This window comes from Vidua macroura, chromosome 6 (genome assembly GCF_024509145.1).
Source record: "Vidua macroura isolate BioBank_ID:100142 chromosome 6, ASM2450914v1, whole genome shotgun sequence".
NCBI classification, from domain to species: domain Eukaryota; kingdom Metazoa; phylum Chordata; class Aves; order Passeriformes; family Viduidae; genus Vidua; species Vidua macroura.
The window spans coordinates 48127123-48141558 of record NC_071576.1 but is presented as its reverse complement, the minus strand read 5'-3'; the positions used below and the strand labels follow the sequence as shown (position 1 = coordinate 48141558).

Below are 14436 nucleotides of genomic sequence, written 5' to 3'. Positions count from 1 at the left end.
CAACCTGATCATCTCTGCCCATGGCAGTGGGGTTTAGGTCCTTTCCAAGCCAAACCCTTTTATGATGGGAATAAATGCTCTTTGCTTGCACATAGAGAATTTCAAGGTATCACTGGGCATTTCTCACCTGTCAGAATTCTCCATCTTTAATCCCCTTAATAAGCTGATCTCTGTTTATTTTATGGAAAAAAAAAAAAAAAAAAAAAACAGAAGGCTTTTTTTTCCCACCACGTTCTCCTTTTTTAATTAGACACAGGAGTTTCAATCTAGATGCTACTGCCAGCAAGACAACACACTGTAAAGCTTCATCAAAAGGACTGATGTTATAGAGGAGTTTTGCTGACACAAAAACACAAGCCAAACCTTTGTAATATGGGTTAGTCCATAGCACAACAGGGCATCAGTTCAAAAGAGCAGAGCAGAGGCAAGGTAGATCAACCCTCCCTTATCTCACTGGGTGGGAAAAGGCGTGTGAGACTGAGTCATTTGTGTATAGCTATAGGAGGAACTGATCAGAACTGGAATTGAAAATGTAAATCAAGTCTCTTGAAATCCAGCTTAGTGCACAGCTACAAGACAGTCAGCTTTTCCTATGAAAGCACATATGTAATAAGTGTGTCATTAGGAGCATCTCAGGAACATCCAGAAATACCTGCTGTGTGATTTGTCTTTTCAGATGGAGAGAGGGAAGAGGAGTGTTCCTATAACAAATTACAAACAAATCAAATTTCTATATCAATATTGATATTCAGGGCATGATGTACATGAAATGTGAAGTAAAGAGAAATGTGGAAGTAAAGAGGTAACACAAATGCATGAAGCAGCCTCCTCCCCAGTTAATGGCTGTTTAATCTTAGACAGACCCCAAATATTACCCTTCAACCAGTTTGCATTCAGACCACTTCTACCTTTATTTCCTGTACTTCAGTTTATTCCTGGTTGGTGAACAGCAATAACAGATTCATTTTGCCCTCACCCATCTGCACCTGCTCAGTTCCTGCTGACTTCTACAGAATTTCTCTCTACTAATTGGCTTGTTTTACAGCAGTTTCATATCTATCCAGAGAGACCAAAAGCAAAAATAATGATTTTGAGTGTAGAAACTTACCATACAAACACTTGTAACTGTTTTCTTGCTGTCTGGAATTATTGTGCCTTTGGGGAAAGCAAAAGCCAATAAAACACTGGATACAGTAGGACTACAGCTGAAAGCATAGGGAAAAAAATGTGTAAAATGTTATCGTATGCAACCAGAGAGATATTTCTGTGAGCCTGTCAAAGCATTTTCACAAAGAGGTGGAAGAGTGGAAAAGTTTATCCTGCTTTCTATATAGAAAAGCCAAACATAAAGATAGAGCAGAAGATTTAGCAAAAGAACATGCTTAATCCTATTAAAATTAATGAGATTTCATCCTGGTCTCCACACACTAGCTGTAGTAGCAGTTTAACTTAAGTGGACTTAAAAACAGATTTAGTTAAAGTGCAGCAAAGTCTCCTCAAGCTGAACAAATATAAATCCAACACAAACATACATGTAAAATTCAACACAAATTTTATCAGCCACTCTCCTTCATCCTTTTTTTTTTTTTTTTTAACAAATCTGAAACCGGGACAGTGAGACACATGAGAAATATATACTGACATGTTTTGCTGGACTATTGCATAAGTAGTTCTCTGGGCTTGGCACCAAGTCAGAGTCAGGTGGAGCCAGGGAAGGCAGTCCCAGTGCCCTCCTGAACAGTCATTTTTAGCAGAAGCAGTGAAGGGGACTTGCTGAATGTCTCAGTAAGTTAATAAAAAGGCTCTTGTACACAGACCACCTCACCTTCCCTCTCTGTGTACTTAGGGAATAACAGAGGTGGCTGTGGGGGCTTGGACACCCTATGGCCACATCTGCAGAATACAATTTAGCTGTCCTTTAGGGGACACAGCCCAGCTGAGTCTCCCCAAGCAAAGGTGCCAAGAGCTGTGGTGATGCACAGAGATAATCCAGGCACACCCCTGCAACCCGCACTGCCAGCACAGGCCAAACTTCCTGCTCAAATGGGGGACCAGCTGGTTCCTCAAGCAGGTGCAAGATGTACAAATGGACTGTGAGCCCTGCCACCCTGGGGGACAGTCCAGCTGGCTGCAAATAAACAAGTACCCGTGTCCCTGGCTCTCTGCCTTCTGCTCCTTTCTTCACAACACATTGTCCTGCAAGAAAGCAACCAACCAACCAAGCACCCAGCGTGCTTTCCAAATGGTTGACAAGTTACATTCAACAGGAGGAAAGGACATGATGAAGAATCCAGACCCACACACTGTCATTCCAGACCTCACATTCTGCAAAGGGTGTTTAAAGACCAGCCTTCCCACCATGGCAATGCTACCACTGGAGACAGGGTTCCAGTCCCATCCAGTCTGACAGCACTACACAGCACCACCTTGGTGTCAGTGCAGCAGCACACCTCTGTCTCAGCACTAAAACCCAAGATCAGAGCCTTTAGGAGGCAGTACCCAGAACAGCAAAGAAAAATAAAGCCAGCAAAGGAAATAGAAGACTCTCAGATGTTTTGGCACCTATGGTGATGGACATTCAAAACTGCCCTGAGGAAACCTCATTCCAGTGAAAACACAAGAACAGCAAAGCAGAGCCCTCAGCTAAATGCAAGGTTTCACCTACAGAACTACAGCAATGCACAAGCCAGACAGCAAAACAGCAAGCAGCCAAGTGCTACTTTACACACCAGCAAGACAGTAATGTGGCTCCACTGAGCATTAGAGCCCACTTCTGCAGGTCTTGCTACTTACTTTCATTGGATAAGTTGTTCACAGAACCATGCAGAAATGTCAATGCAGACATTCCTTCAAGAAGGGAGTCTCCATACCATGGAGGAGATAAGCTGTCCTTTCCTGAATGAATTGCTGCCCCACAAGCACCCTGAGCACCTCACTGGCATGCCAGCAGTCAAAAGCTGGAAGAGTTGTAAACCCAAAATGCACAACCAGGTGCTGCCTGCACTAATTTTCAGCATTGTCACTGTCCCTGCAGTGCCAGAAGCATCCACAGACTCCAGCTGCCAATTCACAACTCCTTCACTAACTCCCCCCAGTCTAAGCTGTAGGAAGGAAACCAGAAATGACTGGAGGGATGAACACATCAAATGCTTGCTACCATGAAGCAAGAGAGGGCTCACTAACAGTTTATTTCACAGGACTTCTTGGCTCTGCTATCAACCAAGTCAACAGCCTTCTGGGAGCCCTTGCCACATCCAGACAGGCTGGGTGTCATTGACATGTGGGGTATGACAAAGGACTACACCTGCAGAACAGACTGGAAGCTGGGAAGGGAACCAACCTTGCTAAGCCAGAGTACACAGCGTCAGATGGCATCCAACAACAACACACACAGCAGGGATACTGCCCTCCCAGTCCTTTTAAGGGCAGGAGAAAAAAAAAGTCAAAGGTCATCTGGTCTGGCTGCTGGTTCAGCACAACCCATAGAGTTTCACCCTACAATTACTGCGTTGGACAGGGGTGGGAAGGATATCTCGTGTACATCACAAATGAACTTTGAACCAGCTGTGTACAAGAGTACAGACACCTCCTTCAGAAAAGCATCTATCTGAACTGAAACAAGGACAAATGGCCAGCTGCTGTAGGTTGTCATAGTTCCTCAGCTGCTGTGCATTGCAGAGCAATCTGCAAGTCCTGGTGAATTGACTGCTTTTTCCTCCAGCTTTCCCATGCACAAACATCTCTGTTCCTTAATGTTCCTGCAACCTTCTCACTTGAAAATTTAGCCAGTAACATAGTAGTGAAAAGTCTGCTAGTACATTTCCTCTAACCCACTGTATACATCCAGACATTTTAAATACATCACCAGGTCTTCAGCATTGAAGTTTTTCATCACCAAAGCTTGAAATTTTGCTTGCAAATTACTCCCGTAGCCTTCAAAAAGCCTTTGCCAGGAGACTTCCCTTAGAAGGCAGAGGCTTCATGTTGTATGGATGTGCCAATAAGAATTTCAATAATAGCTAACCAGATGCAAAGTCTGTTTCTTGGCAGATGGGTTTATAAATCGAGCAGGGAATTTGCAATTAAAAACAAAAAATAAAGATGTCCTCACCAACATGTTAAGAGACACGTAGCCTGGAATTTCTTCTAAAAAAAGTACTAAAACAATACATGTGTGTATGCATGTATTATATATACATAAAAGCAAACACACCCAACACATGCACAAATCTACTACAGATATGAATGAAATAAAAAGATATGAAAGCTAATAAAAATGGATGGTTTCCTTCTAAACTATCCATTGCCAAATAATGGACTGTATTAACATACATAGTAGTGGCTGATCATGGTAGATAAATTAGATTAATACAAAAATACACACACTTTTGAGACAGAAACATTGCATCAACCTGCATGCTATAGCCTACTTTTCAAAGCTACCAATCAGTCATAAATCCTCTGAGGACTAAACGGCACCAAATGTTCACTATCAGCAAATTTACATTGCTCATCAAAAGTACATGGCAGTCTGTCTAAAGGCGGGGAGGATTTCTTGGGTTTGTCCCTCCAGTAAGCAGTCAGATAACTCACTTTATCAGGAAACAGCAGTGGTGTTGCATGACCAAGTCTGGCAGGGATTCAGTCAGCTAACATGTAGGACACCAAGGCACATTACTCGACTGGATCCTGCGACAAGAGTTTACTTTGCCAATCCTAGAAAACAAAGTCTGGGAGACAGAGGGGAAAGTTAAAGGATTTGCTGAATACACCAGAAGAAGATTCACTGCAAGAGGATATCCCCACAGAATGCCATATTTGTGAGCTTGTCAAAGAACAGTGTTCGTTCTTCCTGACACTTCCTGGACTCCAGCTGCCACCTTGCTAACATTGTGCAGGGTACAGTTAAATCTTCTGAAAACCTGTACTTCAGATGGGATAAACTGAAAAATATTTCAGTGAGATGCCACAGGATGCCACTTACCAGTGCAACCTCACCTGCACACACTCAACATTATTTATTTGGACACACAATGTATTTACATATCAGTGGTGCCGTGCCTAAGGGTGGCGACTCCCACAGACACCGGATCTTTGAGGTGGTCCATAGGGCCTAAAAATGTCATACTCCGGCGGTGAGTTACTTGCTGAGTCAATCACCTCTTCCCCGCAATGAAACCCCATTCTCCCCGCTCCTGCCTCCCCACTAACAAAACCATCTACAAGCGTTCACCGACCGCAGCGTTTGCTGCCGCGGGGGGAGGGCTGCAACTTACTGCAAAATTTATTCCCAACTCGTGCCACAAATGTACTCGCAACTTATGTGGCAGTTGACGGGAACGGCTGCCGAGCCGCCGCTCCCCGCTCGCGGCTCCGCGCCCCGCGGAAACCCCCGGCACGGCCGCTTGCCCGGCACCGCGTCCCTCCCGCCCGCGCTCCCTCAGGCCCAGGAGGAGTCACAGTCCGCCCGTAACTCACGACGTGGCGGGGCCCGGCGGAGAAGGCGGCCCCGGGGCGGGAGAGGCGCTCGGCCGGCGCTGGCGCGGCCCCGCGGGCAGGGAAAAGCAGGGAAGAGCCCCGGGAAGGGAAAGGCAGGACCGCCGAAGCCCCGCGCCCCCGCCACATGCCACGGCCGAACCCCGCCCCCTCCGCGCCCCATTGGCCCGGCTTCCCGAGCCCCGCCCCTCCCGCGCGAGCCCCGCCCCTGCCCCGCCTCTCGGCGGTCGCCCCGGAAAGGCCCCAGGAAGGGCCCGGGGGCGGGCGCTGCCCGCGGAAGTGACGGGACACCGCGGGCCCGGGAACGGGGGGTGCAGTGTGTGAATTACCCGCGGCTTAACACTGCAGGGATGTCTTTGCAGTTCTTTCTGGCGCACAGCGGCGAGAAGCTGTGCTCACACCGGGCTATTTTCCTTCTCCTCCCGGGTTTTGTGCACCGTACGCTCTGGCGTCACCGGCTGCGGGTGGTGGCAGAGCAGCGGGAGCGGCCTTGGCAAAGCTCCCGTTGATGCCGACCCGTTTTGCGCATGTTTCCGACGCCGGGCTGGACGCGGCTCTGAGCAGCCTGGTCTAGTGGTCTAGTGGGGAGTGTCCCTGCCCGTGAAGCCCCTTCCGTCCCAAACCATTCTATGGTTCGTTATCACCACCCAGCAGGAAAAAAAAAAAAAAAAAGAAAAAAAAAAAAAAAAAAAAAAAAAAAAAAAAAAAAAAAAAAAGTATACTGGCTAACAGCGTCTTGCTATCCCGGAGTATGAGAAACACACATTCCACCATAATCCAGACATAACTGTTCTCATATAACCCCTACAGTGTGCAAGTCTTTGCTTTACGGACATGCCAGTCCACTGCCCTCAGCATTGCTTAAACAGAGAATGCTGCTGAAATAAATACTAAATCGAAGACCAGAAATCAGCTCTTCAATGATCGTTTTGTTGTTTTTAGTGTCGCTGTCTATGGCAAAAGTTTGCACATCAGCAGCCCCCCCAGTGCTTGGGGCAAACCCTACCAGCAACAGAGCTTTGAATCATTTCTAGACCATGTACTGCTCATGTATATACAGACAAATACATGATATAAATATCTGAGCTGCACTCTGACACGTGGAGCTGGCTCCACGAGATGGCATCAGGTGCAGGACTTCAAGAAACCATGGGTGCCCATTCCTGAGCAAGCACACTGTCTCCTGAATTCAGGTCCTTTGGTTATTTCCAGATTGCCCAGAGAGGCATTAGACACTGAAAGGAATTCTTTACTGTGGGGGTGGTGAATCACTGGCTCAGTTCTCCCAGAGAAGCTGTGGATGCCCCATTCTTGTCAGTGTTCAAGGCCAGGCTGGATGGAGCCCTGAGCAACTTGGTCTAGTGAAAGGTGTCCCTGTCCATGGCATGGGGGTGGGAACTGGATGATCTTTACGATCTCTTCCAACTGAAACCATTCTGTGATGATATGAAAAAAGGGTCATCAAAAAAAAAAAAAAAAAAACATGCAGAAACCAGCTTTGTGCACACACAGACACAGTCCAGACTGTGAGATGCTTCACATAGTAACTGTACCATCAAACTGGGGAGGAAGGAATTCTTCTTCCTTCAAGTCATGTATGGATTTGTCTGCTACTGCTAATCTGGCTGTAGATAAAAGTGATGCCAAAATCATTCACATGTCCCAATGTAATTTTAGAACACAGAAATTTGCTTTTCAAAATGAGCAGTGAGGAAGAGGAGGCGGAGGAGCTGAAACCCTGGTCCATCAGTTAATTAAAAATAGACAAAATGCAAAGCTGGCATTAAGTAGTCCATTTAAAGCATGTCTATGTGTATACATTGTATTAGATATATCATTCCATCATTCATGTAGGATACCAGCATTTACTGAAATATTCCCTCCCCTCCTTTCCAGAGGAGGAGGAAGGGAGAAGGAAGCTCTGCCATGTAAGAGAATTAGAAGAGACAGTTTAAGGGGGGAGGGGGACTGTCTGCTGTAGAACAGATTATCTGGCAGGACCAAGCACAATGGTGGAGGAAATATTGTGAAGCTGTTGAGTAAAGCACAAGGGCATGTGGCTCTTAGGGTTGGTGTAGTGGAAAACAAGCACATTTCTGGGAATAACAGTCCCAGGAGAAATAAAAAATGCCCATAGAGAAGTCCAGATGCACAATGGGAAAGTATAGGCACTGAAAAAAAGCTGTGATTGCGCAGCCAAAGAGAATGGGCTGCCATGAACGTGCCCTCACTCGCCTGTCTCCCTACAATGCATGGAGAAAGTCAGTTGGGCTGTTTCATTTGAGACACCCAGAGGACAATCTTGAAGTGTTTAGAGATCTTTGCAACTTTACATGTCTCGTGTGAAAAGCCAGGGTGCTAAGACATGCTTGCAATAGCAGGTTTTCATAGAATATAAATGAGCTTTCAGTTGGTTTACATTTATTCCAGATTGTCAGGAGAGTAGAGATTATGGGATATAACAAAATACTATCAAAGGGTTTTGGGCTGGTGGTGCAGGAAAGGAGATTTTAGGATATTAGTTGAAACACAAATGGCTTCAGTGTAGTCCAGCTATGTCCCAGACATTAACCCATCCAGGGACTTTGCACTGGCTGAGCTGGAGACCAAAAGGCATATCTGTGTTTAAGAAATAACACTTTTCTGTTTTAAGAACAGATGGTGATCTGAATGGGGAATATTTGCTCTTCTGGACTATTCAAATAAACGTAGCCAGTTAATGCAAATTGAGGAATAGTCATACACCTCCCATTATGTCTAAGAAAATGTGGAACTACATTAAAACATATAAAAGGTTGAAACTCCCTGCCCTGCATTGTAATAGCTCATTTTGTCCAGTGCCGAGAGCGGTTCCCAGCCTGCTTGGGAAAGCTGTCCCCCCAGGGAAGCATCATCTTTCCAGCTCTGTGTGTGGTACATACAAGCTGCTGTAACAGTTTTAACTTGGTGTAGGCCAGATTCACCTCTGGTATAAACTCCAGTCTTAATTAAGCCAAGAACCTATTTAGCCTGCTATTATTTTTTCTGATAATCATCTTCTCATGAAGGACATGCCTGTGCCAACTCCCAGGCTGTGATTAGGGAAGAATCTGGCTAGAACTGTTGACAATATGTTTGCATAGTACTAAATACCATTTAATATGATCTATAAATATTTACACTTGGAGGAAGAGAACTGCTCTTTGCATAGTTTGCATGCTGGCATCTGCCAGACTGAATAAATTACTAATGAAAATCACATTGTGAAAAAAAAAAACATGATGATTCTTTGGAGCTTTTATTTTTAAAGACAGTGGTATGATAAGGAAATACATTCCTTGGGAATTACATTCTCTGCAAAATACCAGTCCTGGAATAGGCACTATTGCTCTGTGCAACTGAGGCAGCACAGACTGGAGGAGCACTGGTTTTCCTAGGCTGACAGAAGAGACATTTTAGCTAGGGAAAGAGAGTCCTTGTTCTCCAGAGGCCAAGTGTGCAATGGCTTGCTTTGGTGTAACAGTCTTGAAGAGAACTGGATTTCTTTCTGACCCTACATCTTTTCCAGCCTGAATTCAGTCCCACAAAGTCATGAGTCTGGCCAATTCTTCTAATTTTTAAGTCTTTTCAGAGCATTCTAGCTTCCTCAAGCAAGACACTGCGTACAAATCTTGACTATCATTCTAAATTTGTTTTGGTGTATATGAGGAAACATATGGAAATGTGAAACAAGTACCCTTAGAAGTGATAATGTGGATAAACTTCTCTAAATTTCACTGAGATTAACTCCTCATATTTGAGCAGAGGTGTTCCCATCCACTGATAGTAGTCACTTCAAAAATTTCATAATTAAATCCCAAAACCTCTTTTTAAACTTACTTTAAAGCCAAGACTCTCACGTAATTTAATTTTAACAATATAGACCAAATTAAAGAACTGGTCACAAGCAGAGACCATTGAATTGACTGGATTTTTAATTACTGTAAAGCATTAAATAAATGCAAACAGCTATAAATTATCTTCTCTGTGCATCTGCAGAACATTACAACATTGTAACATTACTTGGGACCCATCAGGATGCTCCTGTTTATGTTCAAACTCCTAGAGCTGTGCCACTGGCATCATATTACTGCAGTTTTGCCATGAAAAATCCATATCACACTCTGCCAGAAATCCTTTCTCTCAGAAGCCATGGGAATCTCTGAAGCATGAGTTACATATACATTATCTCCTCACAGAAGCAGCCTGAAAGATATTTCTAGCAGTGCACTGTCAGATGTGTATCGTACCTGACATTGTGGAGCAATGTGTTGCAATGTCCTGCACTCATCTGTCTTTACTTAGCTGTCTTACTCTCTTCCATCTTTTAACTAAGTCTGGCTGAAAATGGAGAGAACCTGGGACCAAAGAGAGCCACAAACTGCACAAGAGGTAGGGCAGAAAGGGAGTATCAGAAAACTGAAAATTGCTCTGGGGTCATAGCACAAGGCAGAAAGCAGCTCTTGAGAAGTTTTTAACCACAGCCCACTGTTTTGTCCTGCCAACACACTGCAGCCGGGAAAATCTCTTAGTCAAGCACAAATGCATGCTTCATCCGTAGAAGACATTGTGAAGTCTGGATGGGAGTGCTGTTGTAGCTTACCTCTGGCAGCTGTGCTCCATTTATGTGGCCTGGTACACACTTCAGCAGGCAATGCTGCCATCCTATACCTATAGATCCTCTATATATCTATACATCCTGTAGGGTTATATAATAAACCAGAACTGGAGCTTGCCAGATGAATTCATTCCAATTCCCAAGTGTCCAAATCCACTTTTGTGGGATTGTTGTGGGAATTGTTGTTGGCTGTCCTAGCATTTGGATTTCTCCTGACGCAGAGACTCCAACATCACCACAAGGGAGAGAATGTAGTGTCTTCCGCTTCTGGTTTGTAATGGTTGTGTTGAGAGAGATGTGGGACTTGTCCGATGCTTATTGTACAGACACACACAAGAGCTGGTCCTCACATGCAAAACACCATTCTGAAAGGGGGCAGACAGGCTTTGCTTCACTAATGGGGGTGGAAAACACTTCCAGTAAGTGAATTGATGGATTTTTCCTAAAGAAAAGTAAAACATGCTGTTGCTGGTCAGTACAACCTGCCTTGTCCACACAAAGGTTTTATGCACATCCTTCCTGACAGAGGTGTGACCGTACAGGGAAGTAGAAAGGCTGGGAGGACAGAGCAGAATGGCCACTACAGAGATACAGCTAAATTCTCATGAGAGCTGCTGCTGACCTGGTTTCTGCTCCGCTCTGTTCAGCTCATCCATAAGGATTTCTGACTCACGCTAGAATGCTTTGCACCAGCTGCTTCCTTTTTTTGCAGAACAGCCCAAGCTGGTGGAAAGAATGTATTTGGGAACAAGAGGTAACCCCTTCAGAAAGTAATGCTGGAAAAGCAACATAAGCAAGACTCCATAGAGTAGGAAAAGTGGGGGTTTGGGTGGAGTGGCAGAGAACAGGGAATGGCCATTATGAAAAGACAAAAAATGTAATAATGACAGTAGTTACCAAATCCTTGCCTAGAGCTTTGCCAGGGGGATTTTTAACTTGAGGGATTAGGATTGCATAAAAATAATAACCTGGAACTTGAGCCTATATCCTTTATGCTGAAAGCAGGGGTTTTCTTGCTTGAAATGATTGTCAATAATAAGGAGCCAAGCTCAAATGCTATTTTCCCTATTGAATGCACCACACCTGATTTTGGCTGCAATGTATTCAAGTCAAACCCGGGACTTCCTGCTTCAGTCCTCACAACACAAACCAGGATCTTGATCCAATGCCAAGAACATCTGAAGATTATGTACAGGTGAAGCCAGAACTGGATGAATACTCTGCAAATGTTGCTGTTGGTGTTTGTTTGCTTTATTTTCAGCCTGTGTGTTTGCAAGCTGTGGATTTGCCAGTGATTTTTTCCATCATTTTCTCTCTACTTGCCACCTTAACAGCAGCCTCCACCAAGTCACCAGCCTTCTGGCCTTAGACAGGCACAGAAATAAAAGGCTGTAGCTATTTGCATAACCCAAAGAAACAAAGATCATTAAAGCAATGCCTCACAGTGTTTCTGTCAGCCTTGTGTCTGGTGGCATTTCTGCAAGTTACCATTTGGACCACCACCTTTCCACTCCAGGGTTTATAGCTGCAATATTAAAACATTAGGTGATCAGGAGTCTGCACAAATTAACTCCGTGTGGAGCAGATATGGTTTTGGCTTGTTGTGCTACAAAAGAAAAAAATGGTTATTTTAAGATAAAGCCTTTTGACTGGATTCAGACAAATTCTGAGGCGTCCTTGCATAGAAAGAGGCACTTTATTATTACCAAGCCACCACAGTCTGTACCTGTAGATTTTGCTAAAAAAATAAAAACTCAGCCCAAACAAACCACATAACAGTCTAAATAGTAGAAATACTGATGGAAGAACAGGGCAGCTTCTCTAATGATCTAATAATACAGCATATGCATGAACATCCACATTTTTTAAACAGGGGTCCGTGGAATGTCCACAGGGGCTGGAGGACAGCAGAGCATTGTGCCAGTCTCCTCCTGAGATGAGGTAGGGCAAGAAAGGGCAGTTTAACCATTAGCAAACTTTCTGGTGCTTAGTTTCCTAAATATCATCTCCTTAGTGAGCTGAGAGCTGACCACTAATGGTGCCATATAAGGATTTCCTCCCCAGCCTGCCCAGGACACTGTGGCTTTCCCAGCCATGACCCAGGATTGACAAAAAGCCTCAAAGAAGGAGTGGGGTGGTGGAACGAGATAGCAGAGATAGCCTGAACACCCGTGGCGAATTGGACTGAAAGCCTGGAAAGCAGGCTAGACAAGGAAGTGCATGCACACGTCTGAGGGTGGCTTAAGGACTGATTCCCCTTTCCAGAACTTGCAAGGAAGCAGAAAAGGGTTAAAGTATCTTCTGCTCACTGCTTTTTCTGTTTGATTAACTTATTGCCATCCTGTCAGACAAAATGAATGTCTTTGATATAAGCCCACCCTCGTGCCACTTTGGTGACAGACCATCTCCTCCTCCTGCACCAGATCTTCTGCACATCTCAACAGAGCAGCTGCTAATAAGTACTTGGAGACTGTCCAAGGGGACAGTGTAATGCGGCAGCAAGCTGGCAGGGGAGCCTTGCTCAGTGCCCCACCAACGGTTGCACATTTCAGAGGCAAGATGGGATGTTTTGTGCCTGTCCCACCACTGATCTGCAACATTGTTCCAAAACAATCTGAGTTTCAGATTGCAACCTGTACTGCTTGCAAGGTTCCCCAGGCTGCTGGAGACAGAGAAAATGGGCCTCCATTGCTACCTACACTCCCAAAGACCTCTTCACACAAACAGTGCAGAAGAAGACTGTCACCAGCTACTGCTTCTGTTACCTTTCCTTCAGTTTGGTGTGTCCTTCTTCCCCTTTGCTCCATAGTGATACCTTCAGAACTAGCAAAGTGCTTTTCAACAAAATTCCAGGTGCTTGATCTTACAGCTGCACTACAATCTCTGCTCTTAGCAGTGTCTGTTCTGCCTCTCTAAAACTGACAGAAACTGTGCACTGCCTCCATCCTCACAACTACGTCATTTAACTCTGAAACTTGATGGTAATCACTTCAAAATGTCAGTTGTTTAGAGATTGCACCCATTTTCTTACCCTGAAACCACACAACTAGATAATGGTAAAAAAGTAGAAAAGTTTTCAAAAAAACATACACACTAAAGTATATCCATGTCCCTAAATCATCAGTGGACAGATATATGTCTTCTTTGGCCTCACTTCTTTTACTTCCATTAAGATGACAGACTTGATGTGAATGCAGAATGTGGTACTGCCTACTACAAGTAGTAGTCAGCCAACAACCAACTACAAGTATACAAAATGTCCATATTAATGGGGCAAGATATCTGTTGCCCTTTATAAGCATAAGTGTTGCTTTCTAAATGTGTGTTCTTATACTAAAAACACTCACATTCACCATACCAGAGATCACCATCTGTCAGCATTCATGTTCAGGTCTTCAGAGAATCACCCTGAAAACAGAAAACAACCTCTTGGCAAACATTGACTCATGCCAGGCCTTGGAGACCTGCTTGTCCACAGGGCAAATAATTGCCTATGTCTTGTGTATTTGCAAAAACTCAGTCATCAGAGATCTCACCTTGGTCATCTCTTTTTCATGTGGCTGTCCTGTCTCTGATGTCTTTCTGTTCATAACCAAGTTTAAACTGCCCTTGCAATGGCTAATCCTGTTGGCTCCTTGGACATAAACGTAGAGCTAAAACAGAATAGCATGGAAGGGGAGTTGTGTTGTGGTAAATGTAGATCCATGGTCTCCAAACATTTTTGATCTTACTATCAGTAAAAAAGCTTTGAATAGTTGTGTGCATCCCATGGTGTGCACACACCCTTCTTTGGAGACCACTGATCTTGTCAACAGCTAAACTTTCCTGCTTGTTGCTCTGGGCTGGCCCCTTTTGTAATCTCTATGTCCCAAATCAGAAGTGTGTAAACTCCTTTGGTCCAGATTTGGCTCAAAGGGTATTTGCTAGATGAGAGATGGAATCCACTACAAAGAGAAGTAAGGGTGTTCTATTATGGAAGGGGAGGGAAAAAGAGAGTTTAAGCAGGAGCTCTTGAATGGCTCCCTGAGAAACAGTCTTACACCAAATTCCACCAGGTCTCATTGCAATGGGTGCATAGTGGTACTCAGACTAAATCTGGTGTTCTTGTAAGAAGAAAGAGGATAGAGAGAGAAGAAAAGGATACAAATAATAGCAACAATCACACAATCACACTGTACCATCTGACAGCTGTGCCTAAGGGCAGTACAATACTTCCAGGTGGTTTAACTCTGCACAACTCCTTGAAGGCTCCAGAGAAGTATCTTCCACCATCAGTCATATAGCATGGGCTGGATTACTTGGCC

General features: G+C 44.5%; 1 protein-coding gene across 9 annotated transcripts in view; it reads right to left on the bottom strand.

The window, feature by feature from the left end:
• Positions 1–14436, bottom strand: part of C6H11orf24 (chromosome 6 C11orf24 homolog) — an 83748-nt gene that overhangs the window by 15192 nt on the left and 54120 nt on the right. The window contains exons 1-3 of one of the 9 annotated variants that reach the window (XM_053981594.1): positions 5826–6384; positions 4594–4730; positions 1109–1205 (exon numbers count right to left, since the gene is read on the bottom strand). The exons of 3 other annotated variants lie outside the window; for them this stretch is intronic. The gene's annotated coding sequence lies outside the window, so the exon portion shown is untranslated. Of the gene's footprint in view, positions 1–652; positions 679–1108; positions 1206–4593; positions 4731–5276; positions 5369–5478; positions 5635–5825; positions 6385–14436 lie in introns of those variants that run through there. 5 more of the 9 variants (XM_053981592.1, XM_053981599.1, XM_053981593.1 and 2 more) reach the window with 5 other exon arrangements.